Genomic DNA, 21,887 nt, shown 5'->3' on the forward strand with positions numbered 1-21,887 from the left:
GTGTTGCTGAGGTATCTGATCACAAGCTATTCAGATGTTATATTTCTGCAAATTCTGTTCCAGACTTCACTGCAATCTATAAAGAACTCTAAACAAGCTTTTTCAGAGGGGAACAGAAAAAAAAGGGGGGGGGAGGAAGAAAAAACCTTGCAGAAGCATCAACAACACAATCTGCTAATATGGGCAGCTTTCCAAATTTAATTTTATTTAGGCTCCTGTGGCTATGATTTATACTTAAAAATCTTTGCTATGCTACTGATCTTGAACTCAGTGTTTCCACAATATATCTGCCTCAGTCTGCAAACCACTTCTGCTCTAATTTAATCAAATTCAGTCCATTAACAGTATGATGTACAGGGCAGTTATTTTGTTTACCTCATTAAAATAAAGAAATTTGCTGCACAGCCACAGCATTAAATTCCAGTCCATCTAGGAACATTCCATTAGGGCACCATTAATTCATCATTACAGAAATTTATTTTTCATTTAGTCTCGCTGTAGTTGAGTTCTCTCAAAAAAGATACTACCTGAATAAAGGTGACATCAGAAGGTCAGCCTCTATCACTTCCTTTCTGGGAGAAGGTTCCTGGGAAGGGAAGAAAAAAAGTGAAAATGAAGATGTCCCAGAAGACTCCAGAGTGTTAATTACAGGAGACTGCTCCATTCTGTCACTTCCCTGCTGCTGACAAATCTCTTTTTGCGTTTTTCTCTACTCTCCTACTTTTCTAGGAGAGACATGCCTGAAGTTAAGCTCTAGACCAACCTTCTGGGGAATATTTGGATTCTGGGGATATCCAAACCCAAACACCGTTGATCCTAGCCTCTCTAGTTTAGGCAAAGCAGAATCCCAGCACTGAACAATCGGACACGTATTCAGTAAACACAGACCGGGCTCTGCTTCTCTGGCAGAGAACTGATTTCCTTCCTCCTTCCCTCCTGTAACAGAGGAGGCACAACTGGATGTGCAGTCACAGAAAGATAATTGTTAAGCGACATTTCCACTTGGCCTCCCAAACCCAAAGAGACAGATACCCTGCTAAAAGGAACAACGCTAATAAGATGGAGGCCACGTCTAAACTAACAAGCAGCGGGGTCCACCAGAGATGGATCTGTTGAAGTAAACAGTTGGTGCTGAGGATCTGATAGCCACACTAGGAATGGTTGAGGGAGGGTTACCACAGACAAGACCCACTCAGGTGCCATTGCAGACTGATTGCAGCTGGGGAGCATTAAACAGACTCCTGGAACACATTTCCTCTTCAGCTGCACCTAAAAGAGATTCAATAAACGCACCCAAGACTGCTCCATGATGTGAATGAAAGCGTGGTTAGCAGGGATGATCTGACTGGCTTTAGAAGCACTCCTGATCTGAACTAAGACACTAATTTAACCACAGTGGAAGTACTCCAGCGTGAGGCATTCATAGCAGAGCATACAGAGAAACAGAATATGCTTTGCATGATGCCCAGAGACACACATCAAAATGGAATCAAGATGTGTCTTCCCAAGCAAGGTGAACCTACGTGAAAGACAAACAGATTGGTTCTTTGTTTGGCAATTTTTCAAAATACAGATAATGCAATATGACAATTTAAAGTAATTTTACTCCCTCTAAGAAGGAAATTTGCTTTTATATTTTAACTGAATAAGAACAGCTATTCAGTATGAAGTCACAAACCTGGGCACCAAAAGATGTGTTGGCCTAAATATGCTGTTCAGTAAACTAGCACTCCCTTTCTTTGTCCAGTGACATTTAGCTGAGAAAAATAGGGAGGGATTTTTTTTTATGGCTGAAGACCTTTAACATTGTCTGTAGCTAAGTCTTGTCACAAAAAATTAACTGCATGCATTTTGAATGTCTTGCTAGAAACAATATTCTTGTTTTACTGAGACAAATGAAATATAGTTACAAAACTTCAAAGTATCTTCTTTACAGCACTCTAGAAGAGGCTGGAAGACATTAATTACTGCATTTATTTGTTTGAAAATGTTTACAACACAATTAAAAAGCAGACAACTAATTTAGCCCAGAATCTTAATGCTAAGATACAAAATCAAATTCAGAGGGGAATCCCAGTGTTTCAGATGAAAGTTTGCCAGTTTTTCCTCTAGTAAAACGACACATAGGTGATCCAACCTTAAAGTGTCATTTCTTTCATACAGTACCAGACTGAACAATATATTATCAAACGTAACATATAAATTGATTTCAAGAATACTAATGTGCATATAAAAAATGTTATTATAATCTTATAATTACACTTCCAACTCCCCTTGTAAAGGCTGACAAGCCTATAGCAAAAAACAATCCAGTATGTATGTTTTGATAGATATTCAAAAAGAATATAAAAGAGAAATATTCAAAAAAGGTTATATTGTTTCTGTTGAAGTAATACACATGCACTTTTTAAATGAATTAGGAGTCTTTAGTTGCTCTGAAAATAATTGTCTTGAGGCATTAAGTATTTAACAGTTAAGCCTGAGATTCCCTCTTCCTTTCCTTCTGCTAGCTGCCATTTTGAGGTGTCAAGAAAATTAGCATTTGGGATAGCCTCCGTTTCTGTTTCTAATCTGATAGTAAAACCTTGCTAATCTTTTTTACTTGCTGGTTTCCCGCAAGCCATTCAGCAGTTATCCAACACCAGGATGTGTCACAGGCACACGGCTCCAACAGCTCTGCTCCACACCAGCACAGTGCTCGGGGACACTCAGAGGATGTCCTGGCAAAGCCCTACTGCCAACCCGTCCTCGCTGACCCCGTCCCACACGTCCTGCTCGAGCACTGTGGGGAATCTCTGTAATTCCAGGGAGTTCCCATAAGAGGGAGACTTTATCTCATGAGACCTTACAAGAGAGATACTTAAATATAACCTTTAGAAATTATTTTGTCAAGATACAATCCACACTATAGCCAGATATACTACCAATACTCTGGCAAGATTTAAATATAATATACCCTTTTTTAAGAAAATATTCTGAAAATAATGATTGGACACCTGTGCAATCTGAAAATCTTGCATAAAGCAGTAGGCATCCCACTCATAGCAAAAAAATACTAAAAAAAAAAAAGTAAAATTATTTCCATGTCAGTATTTAACATATTTTTCCTATCTTTCTCCTGAAGACGAATAGTTGTGGTTATATATAAACAACAGGCATGAGTTAAGAGGACACCTTTAAAGTTATGTTTTCAGTTCACTTACGTTTACCTACCCCAGCTCCTGGAGCATGAATTAAGAAGGAAGGCTAGGAGGTGGTGCTATGACATAGATCACTAGCCTTCAGCCCTGCTGGCAGGAAGCCAAAACCCTGGCACTAGTGAGTCTTGCACATCAGCAGATCTCCCCATCAGTAAAGAGCAGGCTGTGACAGCCTTATTCACAGCTGGCAGTCGTGTACTGCAAGAGTCACCCTGGGAAATGGGTATGGTGCTTGCAGAGTAACACTTGTATCACCCAGGACAAGTATCGTAGACTTGGACTCAGACTGGCACACAGCTGTTGTTGTGGGAATAAATAATTCTTGTGCTAACCTACCATTATATTAAGAAATACAGAACAGTATCCCAGTGTCCATTGAATATTTCAGCATCTTAGAGATTCCACGTTGTAAATTTGGAAAGAACTAAAACAAACTTGTCTTTTTATGATAATTTAAAGACCTACATTTCAGATTCCCTAACCCTTGAACTTAAATCTCTACTGCACTCAGCATACTCCATTCATATTTCTGACCTATTCCACAACCTGCCTGTATCCTTAAGCCTTTGTTCCTGAGGGATCTGCTTAGAGAAGAGGCTTTTACTGATTTTCAAGCTCTCTAACATAGAAAATGAATATCTGAGAGTGGACATTCTTTCGGCCAAATCCTTTGCAGATTCAATGCAGAAGTCGTCTGTAAAGGAGAATGATGCTGGATCCTGCACAGTCTGAGATGAGGCTCAGAGAGCCATGAATGGCATCCTGTCAAATATGGAGCCATGTTTCCTTTCATTCACCGCCCACCGCAGGATCTATAAATCAAGGTGTCATGAAAGATGACATGGGAAAATTGAACAGTTGCCATGAAATTATTGCTCACAAAGCATTTTTCCATATCCTATACAGCCTTCTCATAGTATCCCTAAGAAAACTGAGATGATGCTGTTCAAAACATTCCTGATCACAGAAATTCAATTTTAAAATGCGTTTGCTGTGATTTTTCCTGAAGACTGTTAATATATTTATTTAATTTATAATAGTTCATGAGATGAGAGGGTTTTTTCTTTTTTTTTCTTTTTTTTTTTATTATTAAAAATGACCTTTAAAACCTGCCTTGCACTTTTATCAACCCAGAAATTACAGTAAATCACGGTGATCTTTACCTCAATTGCTAATTTAGTTAGGCTTTGTCCAGAACAAATGCCAAAGAAAGGACTACACCCACTTATAAATCATGCAGTCTCAAGTGTCATATTTAGTAAGTTAAATATTTACTAGACTATAACTGGCAAGCAACACAGGTGGATCCTTTAGATGATAATTGATTTATTAGAGGAAACATCTTCAGCAAGTATTTCTTCGCCCTACCATGGGCATTTCTAAAATATCTTTCTCCATCTACTTTTCTTAACTGCATGAAAGAAGGTCAAACCTCAAAAGGGATGTGGGCATGAATAAAGAACAATAATACAGTATCAGAGGACTTTATCATCTCCAGCCGTACTTCTCCTTTCAGTCTCTACCTTGTTGTCATTTGCAATGTGGTAGAGACAAACGTGACGCCAAATGCAGTCTGATGCTTTTGTTTCTGCACATCAAGGACAAAAAAGGTAAGATCACAGCTTCTTAAAATCTATTTAGACTGCATATTACTCTTAAAAAATGTGGCTATCAAAATTTGTGTCTTTCCATAGTATTTTGATTTTGTACTTCATTCTGCTTTTTTATTACTTTTTTATTACTTATTTTAAGGAAAATTTGCCTAGTTTATGTATCAACAATTATGGTGTGGATTTGGATTAAGAGTTCTTGCACTTTCAGATATGGAAGAGAAGGATAAAGCACTATTCAGAGTAATCCACCATACATTCAATGCAAATGTGTGAGTTCACATTAGAAAAGCATCGGTTTCCAAGTTAGAACTATACAAATTCTAAAATATCTGTGTGACTGCAACTGTTAGTGGGAGACAAGAGGAAAGCAGGGAGAGAAGATGGAAAGACAGGTGAAGAAGAAAGGATAAAGGAATATTGAAATGTAGTTAAATTCAATCCAACTGTTCTGAACTTGCTTCTGACTTTTTTTGAAAATCAGTCTCAGTACTGTTTAAAGAAAAGTCATTGTAGTCACTGGAAGGATTTGACCATCAGCAAAGCAGCATGCACATCTTACAAAGATGCACAGATAGTGTGCTTTGGCTTTAACTTGAGCTACAACTTTTCACTCTCAGAACTAGAACTATTTATTTTAACATGGCAGTCTAATTAGCCAGTTCCAGATTAAACAGTCCATATATTCAGGAAAGGTAGCAAAAAGGATAGTGAAGAGAGCAATCACTGAGCAAGTGAGAAGCTAAAAACAAAGTAGGCTTTTGCCTTTCTTTGGGTACCTACTTAGGGCATCAGAGCCATATCCAGCAACGGGGTCCCTCTAAAGTCCCCCACACAGGGTTTTCTGTCACATTTTATGGGCCAATTCCATTACCAGGAGTTGCATTCTCACAGAGCTCATGTTTGACCAAACTTCTCAGCCTCTAGCCTTTATAATTTGTGGCCAGCCTCACTCACCCTCAGCATCAATTATTTTATCTTTCAGACATGCTGGCACCTCAGTCTTTAAGTTGCTGATCACAGATAGTTTCAGTCTTTCAATCTACTCTCTCTGATCTCTTTAGATTAAACCCTCAAACCACTCTTATTTCCATTTCTCTTCAAATTTTCTCTATTGTGTTTTTAGCTCCCCCCCCAACCCCTATTTGTCTATCAAATTTTCTTGCACATACAGCGCTTCTTTTAAATGCATGGGGGAATTACTTTTGCAAGGAAGTGAGTCTCCACCAGCTGTCTTCCTTTTGCTCACAGTCTACTTTAATATTGATGCTCTAAATTTTCATTTCAAAATGAACTCTCAGAAAAGTAAATTAACTAAAGTCATTTGTTCCTATGTTGTGGTAAATTATAATCCTCGACATCTACATTTTCAGATTTGTTTTGATATAGACATTTGCCACCTTTACAGAAATAAACAAATGATTTAGAAATTGTTTTTAAAATTACCCAATTCCTCCCACACTTTTCTCTTTCTCACTCATTTAACTAGGGCTGCTAGTATTCATTATTTTATTTAAATAATAAATACAGCATAATATATTGCATTTTTTTCCCTGATACGCTCAGTTATAAATTTAATTAAAAGTATTGCTACACAAATTACAACGGATTGTTATATCTACCCAGGAACGTAGAATCTCAGTTCAATGATCAATAAACATGCACTATGTACAGCAGAAGAAAAAATTAAATTATTACACAAAGGGATCCAATCACACTAGGTAAACGGACACAGTAATAAGAAAGGAAGATCAAAGCTGATAAATGAAAACTTCACTGGAGAGAAAGGTGTGAATTACTAGTACACTTTGCTGAACTCCAAATTAGCTGAATTAGTAGGTACGTTTACATGACAGAATTTACTCAGGAAAAGGATATCAGCATTATTTTAGACTGATCAGTGACAAAGTATTTCCATATACAAATATAGTCAAAAATGCAAAGATTACGTTAGTATGAGAAATCATTGGCACAAATTTGTCTAGAATGTTATGTGCTCTCTGTTCACTGCATCTATGGAAAGGATTTTGGAGAACCAGAACAGGCTTGGGAAAGGGTAGAAAAGACATTCCTCCCTGGAAAACAGAGGCTGCTAGGATCACTCTGTCTTAGAACTGATGCAGAAAAGAGTAGACAGAAAATAAGGAACGTGAGAACCTCCTAATCTGTGTGCATCTATTTTCAAAAGTGAGGAGGTGTCCCATAAAAGGTGGAAAATCAAACTTATGCAATGCAATACTTTTACACTCCCTGTGTAATCAAACTGCAGAACCTGCTGTCACATGACACTGTTGAAATCTAGGATTCAATATTAAGAAAGGGATTAAGTAGTCATTTCTGGAGCATTCAAGTATAATTCAGGTATCAGCTATGTAGAAAAAATATTTAATGGTTCAGCATTCAAGCCAACCATTAATAGCTACAGATCAGGGTGAGCATCACCAGAGGAGGCCGAAAGGAGGATTATTCCCCACCTGCCTGCTACAGGGCTGAGGCCGTTGTCAGCGGTATGCGTGCTGGACTGTCAGCGCTGGCGAGGGACAAAGACGTAGCTAGGTCGTGGCTCTCTTCCAAGCTGGCACTTCTGTATTCCTAAATTTGACAGCATTCAGCAGTCCAATAGAATTGAGACAACTGAATGCTCACATTACAGGAATAAAGAATGTACATTAATATGGAAATGTAATATACCTGCTTCTGCTCATGTTAAAATGTGGATTTAATACATCTGCAAAGTCTGCAGACTTTCATTTCACCCATATTAGAAATATCCTAAACTGGAATTTTTACAAGGAATCAAGAACACTGTTTTGTCAAGAGGAAAATAAGCACAGCAGAAAGAGGCTCTGTAGTCAGCAGAGGGAGACATGCTTTTTTAGAGAGCAACTCATCTATTTGAGGAATGGCGGAAGCACCCTCTGGATTTGCCCAACTCTAATGACTGCAGAGGGAACCCAGCCTCTATCATAAACCTGTAGCAAAAATTGTAAATAGAATTGGTAGAATGATACTCTCCTGCAATCTCCTAATCAGTATTGGGATGGAAATTAGTTTATTCTCGAGATGCCTATCTCAGAGTCAGACTTTGCTGCGAGAGAAATTTAGCAGATGCCAGTTGATACACAGCGAAGATTATCACTGACAATGGTTTTAGAAATACCACCCCCTTAAAAAATGAAAATAAATTCAGTCCGAGGCACAGTGAAGACTTAAGTCAAATTCTAGCAGCTTTAGTCCAACATTTCCATAGCTTTTTCCCCTCAAGAAAGGATCCCTGAAATTGTCCAAATGTCTCCATGCTCTTGTTGGCTGAAGCAGCATTGTAAACTCCTCTCAGAAATCTAGGGTCTAGATGAACACAAGGCTTTTCAGCTTTTCAGCCATGCAATAGTGGTATTCCTCTTCTACTTTACATCAGAAAAAATGCTTTTTAAAGATCACCTGCCATTATCATCCCTGGGTAGCGATGATCTCTAGCAAACCGTGACTTCGAAGAAGACATGTCTCTGACTGGCCTACACTGAACGGATCCTCAGATAAACCCCAGCACTAATTACGACACAGCAAAGCAAGTCACAGGTTCGGATCGCAGAAGCCATATTTGGAGGGGTCACAGAGGGAAGACACGCCACAACCCAACCTCCACAGCACATTAGAAACGCCCGCAGCCATGCAGAGACTTTAACAAGACACTTCTGGAAGATTTGACCTCACTCTGGAGCTCCCAAAGTGTTCATCTGCTGCTGTCACACCCAAACAGACAAACATTTACAGCATCGGGATTCCTGGTGGGACTGTGTCAGAAGTACGCAGAACGCAGCTATATAGAGCAAAAGTCAGATAGCAAATAGCAGAGCTGTGATTGCCTGGCACTGTCTGTATCAGCTTCAGGGTTCAGGCTAGGACTTGTACAAATCAATCACAACTAGCTACACAAATGAGAGCAAAGTTTATCTGCACACAGAGTAGCAGGAGAAGAAATCGCAAGCAGCAAACAAAATGCAAAATAGGCCATGTCATTAAAGGCTGTGAAGATAGCAGGGTTCAGAAGAAGGTAGGAAGACTGGGGTGTTGAGGCAAAGTCTGTACTGACGCAGAGTGACAGTAATAACAGCCTGTTCGGCTATAGTATATCAGTGTGATCAGTGGGATATCACTGCACAATTTGCAGCAGTGCTACATAGCAGGACTCAATAGTAGTAATCACAGTTCAACACCTGCCTTGCTGTTCCCATGTGGTATTTTCTGTAAAAGTACAAATTAACTTTATTTCAATAACTTTATTTATTTCAATCAGAGTAAGCTGGTACTCAGAGAACATGCTCCAGACTTAAGACTCATGAGCGCTTCTTGCATTTGTTCCAAGCTTTGGAACTCCAGAGGGATCGCTCAGAAAGTCACAGCTCTCAGCCCAGTATGGAAACACAGAGTCGGATTTTTCTCCATTGTACATTTCCATACAGGGACGCAGACAGTGCGCTTCCTAGCAAACACTATAAAGATGTAGTTATAGATCTTTTTATCTGTAGCTTTTCACACTTAGCTTTTCACGCTACAGCTTTACTTATCCTTTTGGAAAAGTTTCCTTTGTTTCCACTACAGACAACGTATTTCTCCTGTTCTATTTAATCCCTGTTTCTGCACACCTTAAAAGTACATTTGGTCATATGGATTACTAAATAGATCACAAGAAACAAGCTTCCCAAATGCTAGATAGCAAGCAGTGAGTATGAAAGGAAAAACTCTAACGAGCAGCACTTACCTATTAGCCACTAGCTAGGAAGATTCAATAATATGCCACTTCACCTGTTGACTAAGAGAGATTTCAACAGGAAGATTACCTAGATCTGGTAAGTAATGTTCCCAGCACAGAAAGGTCTCATGCTTAATATATGGTAATAACATTAGTTCAAAATTGAAAGAGCATGGAGCAATGCAAACAGGATCAAAATTATTTGATTATAGATTTATTGTGGCATAAATGAACTAAAATTCAGTTGTACCGTGCTAATTGTCTAATTCTTAAATTCAAATACTATTTTCTACTTCAACAACTCGAGCATTGAACAAAAAGTCAGTGTAGACCTCGGGACAAAAGGTAAATTTTTTCCTGGTTTACTTTATAACACTATACTTACCTTTGGCCTGTAATAAAATCCATGAAATAAGCATACCATAGCAATTCCCAGGCAACTGACAACAGGAAAGGCTTTGACAGGGATCAGCAAGCACTTCATAGGCCTCTTGTTCCTGTTCTATGAAAAACAACACACAGGAGCTACCGCAGAGTTCCTGAACTTCTCAAAATGTCTCCTGGGTGACCAGACATCAAGTGATGGCTGACTCCTGTCATCCCCTGTTCCTAAAAGCAATCATTTCTAGCATTTACACAGCCTATTTAAACATGCAAGTAAAGTTAAATAAACCTTTATGCTGGTTTCTTTACTTCTTCCCTTGTGATGTATAACCACAACCAGAATGATAAACAATTTGTCCAGTTGATGTTCCATCTCCATTTATTATTCTTGTTTTAAGAACAGAGAGATCACAAGATACTAATATTTATTTCAAATTGTATCTAGTCTATAGTTCATCACAGAAAATTTGACCATTTTTACATGTCCGCTTACTTGTAGCTTCATTTTTGTGGGTCTGTTTTCTAATTGAGGCATCTTGCGCCCAAAAATCTGCCTTAACTCTAAGTTATTTCATACACTGCATACATATGAGAAATTACTGAAGAGCTCAGCGTTTAACACCCTTAATGTACTGCCATGCCACCCTCTGGCTGTACACTGCAGAAAAAGAAGGAAGATAGCAGCCACGCAATTTTGGAAGCCCTAAAAATATTGAGAGAACAAAGAAGGGCCAAATTTGTAGCATCCTGAATCCCTATCCCTCAAACCACACAAGGCCCCTCTTTAAAGTATGTTACAGGCATCTCCAGACACTGTCATTGCACCCATAATGCCTGACCATTTCCCACATGCAGAATGGGATCAACCAACTGAAGTTATGTCAGAACATAGGATAAGAGTTCCTTGCACTTTAACAGCTCCACACGGAGGTGGACACGTGGCCCCTATGCCCAGTGCTAAAGTTCCTGCTGATGACTGCAGTGGAATTTGGGCGTGAATCCATTCATATTCCATTCCTTTAGCTAGTATGTGATAAGGCCAAGCCAACAATTCAGGCTACAGTCTTGCTTCTTTCTTAAATGCCTGCTTTTCCTGTTTGCCACATTTCCTTTTTCAAAAGGCCATCTCCTGTGGGAATAAGAGCTCAAGAAGCAAAATAAGAAAATAACCTTGCCCATTCCATGATGAGTTATTTAACGTACTCATCCTCCTCCACACTGCCGAACATTTTTCCAGCTCACAGCTATTCCAAAGACATATTCGAGATCTGGGCACAAACAGTGCTTTGCTTCTATATTTATGGTAAGATCTTATTTCTTTTTATATAAAGAGTGCAAATGTTTTCCATTTTCAAATAGATGGCAGTACAACTTGCCTCATTCAGAAGAAAGTTTCCATTACTCTGGAAACAGCTATTATTGGCAATGCTAGATGAGGAAACAGTGAGCTGGAAAATACAGCAACTGCTATACGAAGGAGAACAAATGGGGAAAACTAACAAAACATTTGCCTATCAGTTTGGGTTTGCCACCAGTTAGAGTTTAGGTGTGATGGCTTCCCAAAATCACATACTGAAAGGTAAGTATTTGTCTGCTACATACACCAGAATGCCAAGTATTTGTAACTTGCTCTAGCTTTTAAATGACATGTGCCAGTCCTACTGAAATCATTATAACATGATGCTAAAGTCATGATATCAAAATCTACCATGGGGATTGTCAGGTGTAGAAAAGCTAATCTCATTCTTCAAAGAAGCAGCCATGTTAAGGAATATGAGTAGAAAAAGTCTAAAGCTGGATCGTCCTACAGTATCAGGCGGACATTTCTACAAACAACTTCTACTACTGAATGTGTTAGCCCAAGAGTTGGATAAAAAAAATCAGTCCTTGCATTAAGGATGAAGATTTTTCCTTGCTAGTGATACTGGTTGTAATCTAGGCCCAAGACAGCAAAGATGTCAGGCCTATCTTCACTTTGGACACCAAGCAGAGTGGATGAGAGAGAGAGAGACCCTACTGAGTCGGCACTGCCTGTATTCGAAGTATCCTGTCTATTCTGTAATAGCAGAAGGAACCTCATTAAGTCTTTTAGGCATTGGGAGCCCTTTAAATGCAGCAATGGAAATAAAATATTGTCAGTGAAATGATCTGTATCCTAAATGGCCATCTCCTCATTAAACTACAGTGTACTGATGGGCCTAACAATGATTCTCAATTGTTTTCACATGATTTTTTTGGTACTTCACTGAGAACAGAGAAAAGGTGAAACCACTTCTTTGCAACTTTTGAACAAGCAGGAGGGTGACTCATGATGAATAATGAAAAACCATGCTAAAGACTGCATTCCATTAGAGAAAAGCTCTCAAAACAGGATTCTCCTGCAAGACTCAGCAGAGCCATTATACTAACAAACCTGGGATTTAATATAGCTGTAACTCTGCTAACTTCAAAGATATCCAAAGGATGGATTTTCCCATAAGGATTCTGTGTCTCCAGGCAGACACCTTGCCCTTGAATCTGCCCAGGCACAGCTTGCAACTAGATGTTTTCATCTACAAATACTTCCTTTTCTGGTGCTCTTTGCCTTCTCAGTGCTGGCATAACAGAGATCAGCAAGCTCTGAAGCTGCTCACTGGAGTCCAAAAATGTCAGCAAATTTAATAAGAGAAATTCCTTACAATATGACTGAAAGATAAGATTTTTTTTAATTACTCCTTATATTGCAAAGTGTTCTTTTCACATAATGAAACAAAAAAACTAAGTCTATCACCAGATTTACCAAAAAACTTTACTTAGGAATAAGATTTTTGGGATGCTTAAAGTAATAAAGGATGACTGATGTATACGCACATGGTATGTGCAAGACTATGAGCATAAAGACAGACATTGTTCATTCTCCAAGTGACATTTTTGTTGATGTTCAAAAGGTTTGCTTTCAAAATAAACAGGTTCTTTCAAAGAGGTTCACAGAATACACAGAAATTACCTTCTTTGAGGTGAGAACCGAAGTGCAGTAAAAAGTGAGACTTCCTATTTACAAGCAGTTTTTTCAAGACTCCCAGGTAGATCCAGGTTGTTTATTCCTATTATAACTCTACACCTATCAAAGCAGCAGACAATGATACCCAATATTCCTTACAAACTCCATGCTAGGGGTGTAAAGACTGTTTATGTGGCTTTAGAAAGATAACCAGAAGAAAAGCTATTTTAGAAAGCTACCCCCAGGAGCCTATGAATGAGCTAAAATCTTTTATCTGTCCTGCTGAAAATTACTTCTAGCTTTCCAGTTAATTCTGGGCATCACAAGAGTAATGTTCTTCTGGCCGGCTCCCTCAGTACAGATGAGATAAGCAGTTCAGCCAGTCCTTTCTGCAGCCCAGGCTTGGAATATCCCTGTAATGCTACAAAAAAAGAGAAATCATACTGCATAGTCAGAACCTCTTTGAATTTGATCTCTCCAAATAAGTAAAGCTACCTTTTTCCCCTACTAAGAGCAGACTTGGTACTGTACCTCAGTGGACTAAAGCTCTTAGGAGCTTTTTTTCTGGTCAACAGTGGAGTCAACAGCGGAATAGCAGGCCGATTCTCCGCATTATTTACACTCCCATAAACCTGAAATAACTTTGTCAAGGTTACACATGAGATTTGGGGGGTGTTAGGCTAGATCTGTACTGTTGAATATATGTAGAGAATCAGGTTCTATGTAATGAGATTCAACTATAATTAAGTCCTAGCCACACAGATTTGTTAATACTAATTTTGCTACGCTGCAGGTGGGAAGGGTTAGAATCAATAACTGTGTACTACGTGCTGGTACTCACATGCCTGTCAGATCCACAGTACTCAAGCACATATGAACACTTCCTTGGCAACATTAGTTTCATCCAGTATAAAAACATGCAAAGGGAATCGCTAGCAGCTGTCACAGAGAACCACCATCACATCAAGACTCCACAGGAGGGAGAACTATTTCTTACATTAAAATCCCAGCTCAGACATTGTCTCTCTGCTCTCACTGAGTTTTATGCAGCCTGAGGATTGTGTCATTGTGTTGTTTCCACACTAAGATAGTGTGTCATCCCATCTTTACCTGTCTGAACATAACCAGCTCTTCAAAGGCAGTATAGACCCTGCCAGGATCTGATGAAACATGTGTAGGCTCTACCCATCTACTTAAGATGGCTGACATCTACAAGACCTAGCAGGTTCATCCCTGGAGCAAAGCCAGTTTCTTCACTTCCTTTTTTGAAAATGCTTCCTTTACTCCAGCTGAACCAGTAATATCAGATGTGCTGCCACTTAACCTTTCCATGCTCCAACTTCTCTTACAAACAGTGATTGGTATGGGTTTACTCATTATTCTTACTGAAGCCACACTGACTTCTGCTCAATGTCCTTTTCGTAACACAATTTATCTGTCAGAATGAAATACAGAATCATAGAACGGTAAGGTGGAAGGGACCTCTGGAGATCATCTAGCCCAACCCTCAGCATAGCCCATACGGGGACTGAATCCACGACCTTGGCATTAGCAGCACCATGCTCTAACCAACTGAGCTAATCCTGCCCCCCTATAGTATCAGCTAAGCAAATCCTGACTCATTCCCAGCTTGGGAACTGAACAGATCATCAAAGAGCTTTCTAGCTTTGTTATTATATACCTGCAGTTGGCCAGCCAAAAGACTAAATTATAAATCATGCTGCTGCTTTAGCAACTTATTTTCTCACCAGCTAACTTTTTCCTAGTGTTCAGCAGGATCTCTGATTCTCTTGATATCTTCCTTGATATGTTTTCTTGAGGTTACTTTTGCAATAAGATCTCATCCAGAAGTTCAAGAATGCTCTATATTAATGTTTTCAGAGGTATAGAGCCACATTTATAAACTAGTCATTGACATGAAACAGTGCCAAAAGTAAGATGAATTCACACTGATCAGCAGAAAGTAGCAAGTTTCCTACATTTTTTTCCCCCCTCTGTTCTGCATTTCCCTTACTAGGGTTAATTTTTCCCACATCTTCTTATACAGCAGCCCACTGTCGGTACTACAGCCAAAACTCCCACAGTGAGGTACGTTTTTCTGCCAATCCCTGTGACTGCTAATGAAAAAAAATCAGTTTACTCTCATGTTGTGAGTGCTCAGGACCACAACTCATCATGCTCCATCTTTCCTATTAGATTTTATATCCTTTCAGGCAGTGTTCTCTGTCCTTTTCCAACCTGGATATTCCTTATAAAAAAAACACTACAAGCACCATAAAACATGCCACTATCTAGAATAAACAGGGACCATTGAGTTTAAATATGACTTATCTAGTTACAGTTAAAGGAGTAGAAGGCTAACTAGGTCTAGCTAATTCTTGATGATCCTGGTCACCCTAAGCTTACACACTATATCATTTAAAGTACCTTGAATACATGTTTTCTAACACTACACACCTTGCCCAGTATAACTACAGTCTGTAACGTTATCAAAAATGGCAGCACATAATAGGATCACAGATTCAAAGCCAAGCCTTTTATAAAGGCCCCTTTTATTTTCTGAGTTTATAAGTTCACAGGAGAGATCATCACCTGCCCAAGTGTTTGTGAAACTAGTTTATCTGGAACACAATATGCTTCAGCAGCCATAGAAGCCTCTGCACCGTGTGGGTTCTATCAGTGAACAGGTCTTCGAAAGAAAGGGGTGTATTTATGAAGGTACCTGCATAAGGGGACTGTCCACATTTGTGGATCTTACATTTATAGACACACACTTTGCTGATATGCACAGGCAACTAGGAAAAGCTGTTAGTATCTCCTCTCCTCAGTATCAGGTGGCTTGTGCCGTATATGCACCATACAACAATTATCAGCACTGACCACCATTCATCAAGGTAGAAGGAATTAAGTACCAGATTGGAAGCTCAGAAACTGACATTTTTCAGTCGCATTTTTCCTTTCAAAAGGCAACAAACAGCCCCTCTGAAAACAAGAGAACTTGGGTTTGCTCCTTGCAGGATAGCTGTTTGCTGCGCAGAGCAACAGACTCTCAGCATTGCTAACAGAGGCAGAGCTGCCAGAGCTCTTCTCTGCTCAGAGCGCATTGCACTGGGTCTTCAGAAAACTCTGCCTGTAAGTGTCACAACAAGAGCTGACTGAGTCCTCTTGAAAGTCTGACCCCAGTCACATTTGCTCAGCCCACCATCCAAAATCTTTGCCTTTGCCAAGAGCAGTTTTGCCTGCTGCAGCAAGACCCTTTTCGCAAAGATTAAGCTGAGGCACTGATACCACAGCAACATAACGGGGGGGGGGGGGGGGGGGGGGGGAGGAGGCTTGCTTCTGCCATGTGAAAGTGCTGTTCTTCCCTGCTAATTCATCTCCATGCCATCAGATTGATCCCTAAGGAAACCCTCAACCCAAGGAGATCAGATTTACCAGAAGCCTTGCCTATTATTTGCATTTTCCCCTCTGTATCAAAACCAGGAGGGAGTCTTGCGCACGCTGCAAGCTCTCTTGCAGTGCCATAATATGTATGTTCTATAAAAACGTTCTGTAGCCAATATAATAGGGCTGTAGCTGCTACTATAATACTGACAGATAATTGCTAAGGACACCACCTACCTGTGACAAATAGCAAATTCTGATGTGTTACATTTTTCAAATTTCTTCTGGTAGTGCAACAAGTCAGAAGAAAATTGAAAAAATATTGATAGGGAATTTAAAAATACTAGTGTGTTTTTAGTAGGGTCTTTTTTTAAAAAGAATAAGGCATACCTTTCCCAGATTGAAAAAGGATAGAGAACACCGACTCAGGAGAAGTACTACGGCAGCCCCTGGCTCAGCCTCCAGCCTCGCTGGGTGAAAAACGCCACTCCTCATCACCAAACCAAAAGCTGTCATCTGCTAATGCATAACGCCTGGTCTGTGAAGGGTACCGAGATGTGAGCTGAACTATAGCCCTGACTGAAGACAGCCAACTTGCTATATTCAAGCAGCCTCAGCATGCAAAGAATTGAGGAGTCCGCCAGGTAACGCTGAGACATTTTTTTGAGCGACGCTCTATCACATGACAGGACCTTCCCTTGGCAAACTGACAGGGGCAGGTTGCACTTAGCAAGTGCAGCTACTCCTGAAAAAGAATGGTGATATCATAAAAAGATTAGCATAGGAGACTCTGCAAGGGCAGATCACATTTCTAATGATGACTGCAGCACATTAGCCTGCTACTGGGTCTGCGCCACCCAGAATAATTCATCAGAAATAAGTTGGGAGACCAGCAGGGCACGGCAGCCTGCTGCGACAGAAATAGTACGGAATAGAGAGACCCTTTCAAACTCAGGCAGCTCATACCTTACGGTAAACACTTGCTTAAGACATCCAGGGTTCAACAGGAGACAAGCAGTGGTTCCAATATTCTTCAGGGCTAGGATGGCCCGTGCTTTCATAGCGCAGTTTTGGCAGTATGTCATTATTGCTCTGGTCGGTTGCAATTGTTATTTTTCATTAACATCTGTGAGCCAAAAAGGTTGCTTAAAGTGATTTTTTTCCAATTTCTACCAAATGACTAACTATCATTTAGCTAGATTGTGAATTCAGATCTCACTCAAACGGCTGTGCAGGGAGTTATTCCACAATAATTAATGGTACTCCCTCCTTTTTCTATACATAAAAAAAGAAAAAGACTTTAAATGAATTATTAGGAATTGTTCTTAGGATGTGTTGGTTCATTTTGGAGGTGAAAACTGTTTGGTTTGGTTTCTTGCTTTTCTCAGTGTTTTTACCATTGCCACAAACCATGCAGTGCTCTCATTTCTAACAAAAGCTTGAATAATTTCACCTGTTCTCATTCATCCAATGAAATTACTAATTACATGTAAAGAGGTAGATGTAAAGCTGAATGAAAGTTTATTGTTTGAGTGTGACTCTAAAATAAACTTAGTTTAAGGGAAGGGTCCTATTCACACCTGCACTCTTACTTGTGTCTGCCAGTCAATAGACAACCGTTTCTTCACACACACACACACACACACACAAAAAAAAAAAAAAAAAAAAAAGAGAGAGAGAGAGAGATGGCAAAATAGCTGGGGATGAGTAATGGCAGCTCCATGTCAGGGATCTGCAATATCCTTATTTCAGTAAGAAATGACCAAATAATCCTAACAAGTTTGATGGATCCTTGACTAAACTACTTTTGTATTATCTTGCCATTTTCCAGAGTGTGCTATGAAATTTTTACGGTTTTGCCGTGACTTTCACTATTTTGTCTTAGCCACTCCCCAGAAATTATTGTCCATGGATTATAAAGCCAAAGAAATTTGCTTTTGTAAATCTGCAGCCATGGAGACTGCACTTGGACCTTGCTGCATTAGCAACTTAACATCTTCATGAAAACTCTGCCTCTATTCCAGATTGAAGTAATTTCAACTTTCAACATCCAGTCACTGACTTTGATTATCGCTTAGCTGAAGTAAGAAGCCTTTTATTGTCAAATTTCTTTTACTTACGAACTGCCCCCCAAGGAACCACTTAACTTTCAGCTATTTAATTAGTTAAATAAATCAAACTCCTTCTGTAGAATATGGCTTCTAAACATTAAATCTTTCTATCATTTTTTCCTATAACATTCAGCTCAGATTTTAACATTTTTTCAAACAGCCACCAAAACTGGACAAACTATTTCCAACAAGAGTTGCACTCATTCCAAAATACAGAGAAGTATAAGTCTGTTTAGACCTACTCAGGAATCCTACTGATTTTTGGTAAGATCACATTAGCCATTCTAGCTACAGGCTTGCTATCAAAGCTAGTATTCAGCTGATTGTCCAGCATGACTCTCAAGATCTCCTCAGCACCATGAATTTCCTTGACAATGGAAATCATCTTACAGTGTTCTTGCATTTTTTGACTTCTTTCCTAAGAATATAACCCTGTATGTAGCAGTACTGAAATGAATGTTGTTTATCAACACCCAGTCAGCTAGTGATGCAGATCACCTTATGTCAGGTCATGCAGGGAAACTGTCTTTATTTCTTACCTCTCACAATCTGTGTTCTTGTGTTGACTATATGTAAATTTGGTTCTTAAAGAACATATCAATGAATATATTAACTCTATTACCTTCCAAATAGAAACATCAAATCAGAGAGACAGAATTTATTTTCCTTTTATTGGTGTACATTATATCACTTCAATGCATTATTAGGTCCTGTATCAGCCTAGCCAATACTTCGACTGGAACTGATGATGTTAGATTGACAAGCCAAAAGTTATCTAGGTCATCCTATCTATCTCTTTTAACACTAGTGCACATTTCCCTCCAGAATTTTAAACTATAGCATATGCTACAGATTAAATCACTATTGTTCAAGACTGCAATACTAAAGAATGGCTAAGAGAAAATGATTCCTCTCCATTCAAGAGAAAATGACAACTGGAAAGGATGGAAACCACATCCAGCGCTTTAGGTTCTGTGAAAGAGGCTATTACTGTCTTTGAATACCACAGGAGTTCAGTTGGAAAGTAACAAGTCAGAAGTCATTAGAAAGTCTGTCAAATCCTAATATGTAGTACTAGATGTATGAGCTGCTTCCTGACTGTGGAGTACTAACCATTTTTCACTTACTGTAGAACTCTGAATACTTATTCTGAACCCTTATGGTGTCAGGTAAAAAAAAAGAAAAATTAATTTCACTTTTCACTCAAGTCTTTTACAAAATGCTCTAATTTATTTCCTGCTTCTATATCACAAGTTCCTCTTGCAAAGGGTTTTTCTACAACAATGAAGATGGTTGCATTAAATAAGAATAAAAAATGCCAGCAACTTACAACTAAAGAAGAATTTGCACTGATGATTATTTTCTCTGTCAATATATTAATCCTAAAGCAAGACAGTCTGACTGAGATACCTAACAGGAAGCTATTGCCAACTGAATCAGACATTTTTAGATTCAGTTGCATTCTCTCAGTTCCTATATTTAAAAACATGTGCCGTAGATTAACAAGCTACGGAGTACAAAAGATCTCTTCTTATAATTTGATTTAAGTTGCATAGCCTTCCTACTGCATAATGGCACTTAAAAATCTCAACCAGTGTTAATACTATAGCATTACATTAGCTCTAAGCAAAACTAGTTTTGAATTATAATAATCATAAACTGTCATTTATATTATTCCTTTTGTACTGTGAGACTTAAAGGAAACATTAGAATTCATTTTCTTAGAACTGAAGAATACATATACAGCTGCTTGTTGTTTTTGAATTGTACATAAAGCCACAGCAAAAATGTTCCCCCATATAGTCACTGTCACAGGAAAAACACAAAATACTACTTTGACAAAGAATCTTCTATATGTAGGACTACAAAGGAGAATCTTCAGCTATTCCAATGCAATGCATTATTGTCAATGGATCTTGCAAATCAGAATTTGAAAGCAAAAAAACCCAAAAGCCTGATTAGATAAATCTAATTGTTTTTTAATTAAGCAGATTGGAGGCAGATGCCATCAGAGATTCTCTGCAAACTTCTAAAGTGATGAGATTAACCCAGGCAGACTACTAATACAGTCCACATATACAAGAGAATGCATGACATAGATCTCAAACTATTTATTTATCACCTCTCATACACATGGAAAGAGATGGTTGCTTTTTTAAGAATTGTTGTAAATCTTTTTATTACGCAAAAGATCCAATTATTTTGGATGATTAAATGATAAAATAATTGATTAACCAAAGCTGTGCAAACCAAAGAATTAAAATAATTCTTATCCCACTTTCATGTCTGAAGCTGAGGGTATCCAGGGATTAGAGTTACCAGCAGATAAACAGAAATACATGTTTAAAAAAACAACCAAACAGAAAGTGGATCTGAAAGTGCTGATTTGCACTGAAGGATTTGTGGCAGAAAAAGTCCCCATATATTCATCTTCCATACCAAAAGTTTTTGACACACTATACTACTGATAGCTTTAACCTACAGGAATTAGAAAATCACAAGTGAATCACACTTAAAAAAAAAAAGATTAACTAGAGAATTTAAAAAAACTTGCAAGAAGAGAAATGAGAAAAATTAAGAGCCAAGAAGTTTTGTTGAGTTGCATTTCTTTTAAAAAGCTCTGCATAACAAGAAAATCCCAGTAGCTTCATTCATACTGTTATTGTCTTATTATTCATATTTTTTTCAAAACCGGTGTTTAATTTCACCCACTCAAAGGGAGCTCTACAGCAGAGGCAGTACACAGCCACTATTGAGAACACAATTTAAGGGAAAGATGCTTACAAAAGATTTTTAAATGTCCTACAAGTGCTTAAAGCTGCTCTGAGGACTTCATAATTACTTAGTTCAGGGATAATTAAACTAGGGGATTCAAGCTGTGGTCAGTTTTGACAGCAGCCTGTCCATGCAGACTGAGCGCACTGAGAGCTGTTACCCTGGAGAATAGGGCCTTCCTCACCAAATGCAGACAGAGGTGGACAGATTTACTCAGGGTTTATAGGATTAACAACAGATAGGAGAAAGACTCAGGATTAGGCTAATGTCTAGAAGCGGGAGGAGGAAGTGAAAGAGGCTGACACTCATAGAAGGTTTTTCAGAAACAGATGTGTCAGTTCGGAGAAAGTACCAACCAGCTGGAGCTGTCAGAATAATAAGGCAATTAAGACAAAAAGCTGCAGTCAACAGAATTAGGGTTTGGAAGAGAACCTGTTTTTAACCCCCTAGGCAGCAAACAGGCCCATTCCAGTGCAGGCATCGCCAATTCTAACTGCTGATTTGCATATGCCAACACACAACTGGCAGTGTCAGCCCAGTCTGGGTCATCCCAGTTAAGGCAAGCATGAGACATTCACACAAGTTAGGGCACCCCATTCAACTTTGAAAATCCCCCAGCATACACTTTCACTTGGTTTTCCAGATAGCTCCCCCCATCATTATCTGAATGCAGCTAAACTTCTACGTGTT

The 21,887-nt window shown here is 38.9% G+C and overlaps 1 protein-coding gene across 20 annotated transcripts in view; it reads right to left on the reverse strand.

Annotated features, from left to right (window-relative positions):
• The window catches only part of FRRS1 (ferric chelate reductase 1), a 177,122-nt gene that overhangs the window by 90,950 nt on the left and 64,285 nt on the right, over nucleotides 1-21,887 (reverse strand). For 17 of the 20 annotated variants that reach the window (XM_062582132.1, XM_062582149.1, XM_062582150.1 and 14 more), the window contains one exon: nucleotides 528-586. The gene's annotated coding sequence lies outside the window, so the exon portion shown is untranslated. Of the gene's footprint in view, nucleotides 1-527; nucleotides 587-9,858; nucleotides 10,066-17,340; nucleotides 17,438-21,887 lie in introns of those variants that run through there. The other 3 variants (XM_062582146.1, XM_062582143.1, XM_062582145.1) reach the window with 2 other exon arrangements.

This window comes from Rhea pennata, chromosome 8, assembly GCF_028389875.1.
Source record: "Rhea pennata isolate bPtePen1 chromosome 8, bPtePen1.pri, whole genome shotgun sequence".
Classification (NCBI taxonomy): Eukaryota; Metazoa; Chordata; class Aves; order Rheiformes; family Rheidae; genus Rhea; species Rhea pennata.